Source organism: Argiope bruennichi, chromosome 3 (assembly GCF_947563725.1).
Source record: "Argiope bruennichi chromosome 3, qqArgBrue1.1, whole genome shotgun sequence".
NCBI lineage: Eukaryota > Metazoa > Arthropoda > Arachnida > Araneae > Araneidae > Argiope > Argiope bruennichi.
Genome location: NC_079153.1, coordinates 104,031,260 through 104,038,692, shown reverse-complemented (window position 1 = coordinate 104,038,692; position 7,433 = coordinate 104,031,260). Strand labels below are relative to the sequence as shown.

Genomic DNA, 7,433 nt, shown 5'->3' with positions numbered 1-7,433 from the left:
TTTTTATAATTTGGTATTGTAATGCCTTAAAACTTTATAAAAATTACATTTATGCGTATAATTATATTAGATTCTTACTCCTTAATTTAATATGAAGTCATCAAAACCCGGTTATGTTCTTGGAATACATAGGGGCATGAATTTCAGTATCTTGAAAAATAAAGTGATGTAAAAGGCTTAAAAGCATAATAAAAAAAAAGCGTTTCAGAAATTAAAACTAAATTTTCTTAAACGACTATGAGTACATATTTTATTATTTTTAGCGTGAAAATTTAAGTTTTCACCAACAGTTTTAGTATGAAAATAAAAAGGTTTGAATAGCAGTTAACAAATATTTTATTATGAAGTCATATATATTTTTATATTAAATCATCTTTATTAGTTAATCATATACATAATTTAATCAAAAAAATTGTGAATTGCAAATTGCAATCCTTCTTCTTTTCTCATAGCCAATTATTCTAATTCTTGACATGTTTCTGTTTTATAATCACAATACAATCCTTCGTCAAATGTAGATGTTGGTGGAACACCCAAGAAAAGCAAAGAGAAACAACTTTCACCTTTTTCTGAAAAAAAAAAAAGTTCTTTAGATTTATAAAAATAATAAAAACTTTTAGAGGAAAAAATTTCTTCCTTTCTAAAATAAACAAACACTTTTTTTTAAAACATTTATGAGGTTTTCTACATTTGCTATTATGGATTTAAGTTAAGGTGAAAACGTGTAAAAATTTTGTCGTTTTCTTGTTGTTAAAGACTAAAGAGCAATATCAGACTTTAAAATTTTTATTCATTAATTTGAGAATCATTTATTAATTTATCTTTTTATTAAAATGATGGAACTTTGGCACAAAATATATTCATGTTAAATATATTTCTGACATTTTTGTGACCTTTTCTTATCACTTGTCGTATTTACTATATGACTCTTTCTAAGTGGAATGGTGGTGCGACCTCGTCTTTTGAACAGGAGAGTTCCAGGTTCGAGACACGCTTCCACCGAAGAATCGTCTTGTCAACGGCTCTAGGGCACAGTAAATCCGTCGGGGCCAAATAAACTCCAGTTGGTGTGGAGTGGTAGCTTGGAGAAAGGGTTACTGGCTCTGATGTTGCCCTGGTCATCTAGCGGCGATTCAAGATTACTGGATTCATCTCATAATAGCCCTTGTGTTCTTTTAAACAGGGATATTAATATAGAACTAAACTAAACTCTCTTTTTAATTTCATCGAAGAGTTGTCCAACTATTTTATTGTTTGCATTAACGCCTTGTAAATTAACTAGCAGTGTAGTTATAAAGTAGATTTTCATGTTCTGCTTTTCCCCCAATTTGATAAAACTATCTAATTTTAACTAAACAAATTTCATCTAAAACAGAATATTATATAAAACATCCAAATATAGTTTCAATGTTATTAATTATGTTAGTAATGTCATTATTCTTTACAATATGTAATTTTATAAAGATTAATAATCTAAAGATTTATTACAATTAAATGTGTATATTTACAAAAACTCATCGAATTATTTCTGGAAAATGTCACTTGATTTCACATTTATGGCATTTATTAAACAATTCTAAATTTAGGAATATTTTTTTTTTATCTTTTAAATCAGTAAAGAATCGCATCACAATAACATGAAGTTAACACAAGATGCTATTACTAGAAATTATTCTGGGTTATGAAAATAATTTCATAAATAATTAACTCTCTTGATAAATAATCGATTTTCTTGTAAATCAGGACCTTATCTCGATATAAGAGATAAAAAACAAGAGCCCTAACTTTTCATTTTCTTTCTTTCTTTCGCCACAGAAAATCCCCGAATTTGAAATCTCTATGATTCCCTGTCGGTAGAAAGGATATACGTGTAAATATTTATTAAGAAAAAAAATTAAGTTTACATACAGTACATAGAAAAAGTAACTATATACAATATTATGATGATGAAGGGAATGTTCGGTGAGGAGTATGAGTAGAGGAATTCTATTGAAGTTAATATATCCTAGAGAAGGGCTTGATTGAAATACGAGACGAAAATTTATTCAGAGCTTAAGTCTGGGGAGATCAATTATAGGAACTGCACAAGATTTCTAATTTTGACTTTTTATTTTCTAAGACTTTGAAAAAGGCAAAAATTATGACTGGTTTCAAATTAGAATCTTACAAACTGAATATTTTTAATATTTCCTAAAAATTCCGGCCAACCGTCTTCTTATTTTATGGTATACAGGGTGGTTATGATACACAGTTAAATTTATGAGCTTTACTAGACAGAAAAACAAATTTACTTTCAATAAGTGATATCACTTACTCACACGGATAAGTAATACTGAATGACCGGACCGCCGCAACAGCAACACTGGCGAGAACTGTGGTTGAGTCCTAAGGACCATCGCCTCCCTCCCTTAAAGAAAGACAGCCCTCCCCTAAAGAACCACGTCCCATCATCGATGGGAGGAGCCAGACCCCCACCTTTTCGTGTACCCATAGGATGGCGAGAACCAACCACCATGCCGGAAGCTTCTCATCCTCATTTCGAGGTGCCTCCGGGGGTTATTTACATTCAATAAAACGCAATTAACAATACTTTCAATTTGTTATAAGTGCTTGGAAAGAGCGGGCATATATATCTAATACACGAAACAGGACTAACTAAACTCTTATTTGAAAGTCGAAAATCTGATTAAGAATTTTTATGTTTTCCGCTAAAATTTCTTATTTTCGTCCATTCATTTGGCTATTTGATCGCAGGAATAGACTGATAAATCCTAATTCTAGAAGATACTAGATGAATTGCAGAATTAAATTGATTAAATTTAGATTAATATAAATGTAGTAAACCTCTTGATTTATAATAATTCGAAATGGAATAAGGATATTGGGATTGAATTCAACTTGTTTAGCAACATGATGAGATCACTTTTGCTCTTATGAATTATCATTTTTAGCATGTTAAAGTTTAATCAGGGGTCGGAATAGCCTGATTGTTAGGGAGCTGAACTCGCATATCTTGGGTAGTGAGTTCCAAGCTCGCCCGCCGATCTCCGAGTATAAGTTGGCTGGTTCACGCTTAAATCTGTCGTGGTCACAAAGTCCTCCAAGTCGAGACAATACCACTGAGGGTACTGGATCAGAGATGATTGTCCTTTGATTCAGGTCTAAATTACGATATGTGGATGAGTGAATGTATGAATGAAGTCCGCCTCGTAAAAAGGGTTGTGAAGCTTAGTCGTACGCTTGCCCCTTAGATGGTGCTACTGTAAAACAGGAGACGCTAAAATCTCGGCTTAAAATCGCTGACTTTGTTCTCAGGAAGAAGAAACAACAACACAACAGTTTAACCATCCGCTCAGTCATCATTTTTTTAACTCATCAATCATTTTTTAACTCATCCTTTTAACCATCATACAAAGAGTGTAAAATATAATTTTTTTATAAACATTATGTTCTATGCACACGTGATTTTTTAGAATAAATTTTTAACTTCAATTTTCATTTATTTAAACAATATTTGTAGAAACTGTGCACGTGTAAAAATATACACCGAAATCTTTAAAGTTTCTATGAAAAACTTTATAACTATTTAATTTTAAATTATACACATGTAGATATTTGTATGATTTTTTAAAAAGTTTACCTATTTTTACTATAATATTATTAGAATTTAAAAATTTTATGACCTTTCAGATTTTAAACTAAATTTAGCAGATTCCATGTGTTTTATACGTAGATGGTAGTGAAATCTAAATAGCAAAATATGTTGCTCCAATTTGATTAGAATTATTTGAATAAATAGATCAATTATCAATTTCTGTTATCATATCGATTTATAGATATATTTTCACATCGAATTATGATGGACTTCGATTAATTCTTAGTATATGTTTCAGATGCACAAAAGAATTTCAGTTTCAGTTTTGCAGTTTACTGACGAGATCGAGAAGCATATGTATCTAAATGATGCAAAATATCAGTTGCCTGAAAGGGGGTTAAAGACGCCTATTATACATTTAGTAAAAATTTAAAATTATGTGAAATTTTAAGAATTTTAATTTTTAATTATATGTGATCGATTTTATTCATAATATTATGTTTGATATGACCAATTTTATACAAATTTTATGTCTAGTTTATAGACGTAACTGAATTTAATACATCTCCCAAAGACGCTGATACCTTTCTTCAAATTGGAAAGTATGCCATGATAAGAAATCATTTGAAATTTTATACTAAATAGACATTATACTACATTATAAAAAGACTAAAAACACATTGTTAAAAGGGCATATACTTACGTATAATATTAAGGCATGCAGGGCAACATCCACAAAATGTTGCATGTTCTGTGTACTTTTGATTGGAGGAACAACTCACTTCTTTGCATTTTATCTTCTCACAGTAGTTTTAATGCATTTAGTTGCGAAAGTGACATACTGTACCAGATCCAGCACCGCCTAAGCCAATACCAAATGGGGAAAGATGAATTGCCGCGAAACAACCCATCCAGTAGGAAGCCCCACTCCCACCCCCTTCCCCAAAATAGTAGACCATCAGATGGCACAACCGAGGACCGGCAGATGGCTTTCTAATATTTAGATCCTTCGGAATAACAAGCAATAAAAACAAACCTTAGATAATAAAAAATAAATATACAAAATAAGAAAAATGAATAAATAAATAAGAGGATACACATGAAAATGGCAAAAATAGAAATAGAATAGAATAATTAAAAAATAATAGAATAGTGAAAAAAATGTAATGGAATAGTAAAAAATTAAATAGAATAATAAAAAAATAAATGGAATAATAAAAAAAAATTAAATGGAATAAAAAAAATTAAATGGAATAATAAAAAAAATAAATGAAATAATATTAAAAAATTAAATGGAATAATAAAAAAAAATAAATGAAATAATATTAAAAAATTAAGTGGAATAAAAAAAATTAAATGGAATAATAAAAAAATGGAACAAATATAAACTTCAAATAATACAGAACGTGAAAAATCATAGCGGTATCTATATGATGAATCATCGTCTAGTACTCAACAATCAGGATGGCAGAGTTCCTGACAAGTATTAATTGAAATGAATAAGAAATTTCCATTTAGAAATAAAACATTTTATACACTTAGCTGTTGTTATGTTACTTAGCTTATGTTGCTCATATGAACTTGAACAGTTAAACAAATGTGCATCTTTAAAAAAAAATAATAAAAATTTGATATTAATCCACATTTTGGAATAACTACATACCAATTTTCATTTTTTGAGTTCATTTAAATTTGGAATTGTGTTTACTGGGACAGAAAGATTGAATTTTTAAATTTTTTCTGGGGGGGGGGAGGGGAGGATATGGGGGAAACTTAACATTAATTAAAAGAATTAAATAATAAATGAAAATTTTTATTTACAGTTTTTTTTAATGTACTGATTGATTCTTATTCTCTTGAACTTCAGTTTACTATATTTTTAATTAGGAGTTAAATGTTGGTTTAACGATGATTTAGCAATAAACTTAATGATGTTTATATCTAAATATTCCAGAATATGAATTGTGAATTTAATTTATTTTTCCGCGACAGAGCATAGTTTATGCACAGTGAGGAGCAATGAAACGCATTTGTTTATTTCGGGACACAAAAGAAAACGTCAGTGAAATTTTTCTCTTAATACTTTTACCAAGAGATTCTTATGGGGATTTCTTTGACACTTGCCGATTGAAAAACGGGAATCTTAGGTATCTTTGAAAGGGATGCGGGGGCATTACGGATTTTTATCCCTTCGCTTGTAGCCTTAGAATTACAGACTCAGCAAATTTTAGAGCGCTTGTTAGAAATTATTAAATAAAGAAAGTCGGATTTGGATCAGGAAATAAGAAAAATATTTAGTTTAAATGAATATGGGCTAATTTAAGATCAAAAGATAGGAAATTAAATAAGATTTAAATTAATTTAATATATAACACAAACAATACATACAATGCAGAATAATACATTGACTTTAATATTTTCAAATTATTAGACATAAAATTAAGTTACTTTTATATTTATAAGCCAATGTAAAAGGATAAAATTGCTTTTGAATAATAAGAAACTCTTGCATTTATGTAGATTAACATAAGTATTACTTAATTAATTGCTAAAAGTAAGCACTAGCAAGATAATAAAATATCTGGAATCTTTTTCGATTTTTATATAGTGACAAACATTCAAACAACATTATGTGAATTCAGTTAATTATGTTTACATAATAGTAAATTTACAAGGCAAGTAAGGAAAGTAAAGTTAGAAGTACAATACACAAAAAAAGACAATAGCAATATTTAATAATTATAAAAATAATTATTTTACAATTACTTAATTAATAAAATGAATTATCGATTTATTCATTAGAATCAGGTAAAAATCTCCAAATTCGTTACATTCTTTTATTTGTATTCTTTCTTACTTTAAAAATACAGAACAAAGAAAAGATACATACTTACTTAAAGAATAACTTCATCAAACTACAGGATTTAATCTTCATTTTCATCCTTTAAGTAATAAACGTGAAATGACACATAATCTACTAATGAAGCAACTGTCTGTTCTTACAACATTTATAACATTTAAAATGATATTGCTGTTGCTAACCGTAAATGAAATATTACTGACAAAGTTTACAATAACTGGTAATGGATTCTGATAAGATTTGCAGCATTAACAGTAAAACTTCTATGAACCATCTAACTGCTTTCCAAGAATTCATCTTGCTGATTTTCTGATGTAAGTATCAATGGCCAATAACTGAAAGCCAGTTTTTCACAGAATATTTGAAATCTCTTTGATTCTCTTTGAAGATTACTGCAACTTTAAATCGAAGATAACTTAAGCAACTCCAAAGGAAACAATTTGATTTACTTAAATCTGGGGATAATGTGGCTAGTTACAAGAACTTTGATATCTAATAATATTATTTCCAAATGTATTCATCAAGCAAAGTACATGATTAAGTTTGTAAGGTAAAGCTCCATGGAGCTGAAATAACATTCTTAATTTATTTCATAAAAAAACAGTTTCATCCACTTAAGCAACTAATAATTCAGATAAAATAGGGGCATAGTCAACAGAAATGAAAGCACCATTGAAGAAATATGGCTCACTAAAATATTACTAAAGTAATTCCACATCTTATGAATGCTTATTGCGGAATTACTTAAGTACAATTCCATTTCCCTTAAATATTTGCTGCGAATTATTAAAGTACAATTCCACATCCACAACAAACAATCACAGGCAAACGCATTAATTTGGTCGCATATTTCGAGCATTTTCCAGTGACCAAAAGTGTGATTATTGTTTCTCTTTTAATTTCAATAGATGAAGACTTTTTTTTGGTAAAAGAGTTCTTGTTGATTCCTTATATCTTAAATATTCTTACAGATAATTC

The 7,433-nt window shown here is 28.9% G+C and overlaps 2 long non-coding RNA genes across 2 annotated transcripts; both read right to left on the bottom strand.

Moving 5' to 3' along the window:
- Nucleotides 1-354: 354 nt before the first annotated feature.
- Nucleotides 355-5,973, bottom strand: LOC129963819 (uncharacterized). The gene is made up of 2 exons (XR_008784021.1): nucleotides 4,299-5,973; nucleotides 355-569 (listed from the first exon to the last, which is right to left on the bottom strand). It is a non-coding gene; the product is annotated as an uncharacterized LOC129963819 (long non-coding RNA).
- On the bottom strand, nucleotides 1,786-3,535 carry LOC129963821 (uncharacterized). Its single transcript, XR_008784029.1, has 2 exons — nucleotides 2,315-3,535; nucleotides 1,786-1,847 (listed from the first exon to the last, which is right to left on the bottom strand). It is a non-coding gene; the product is annotated as an uncharacterized LOC129963821 (long non-coding RNA).
- Nucleotides 5,974-7,433: the final 1,460 nt, after the last annotated feature.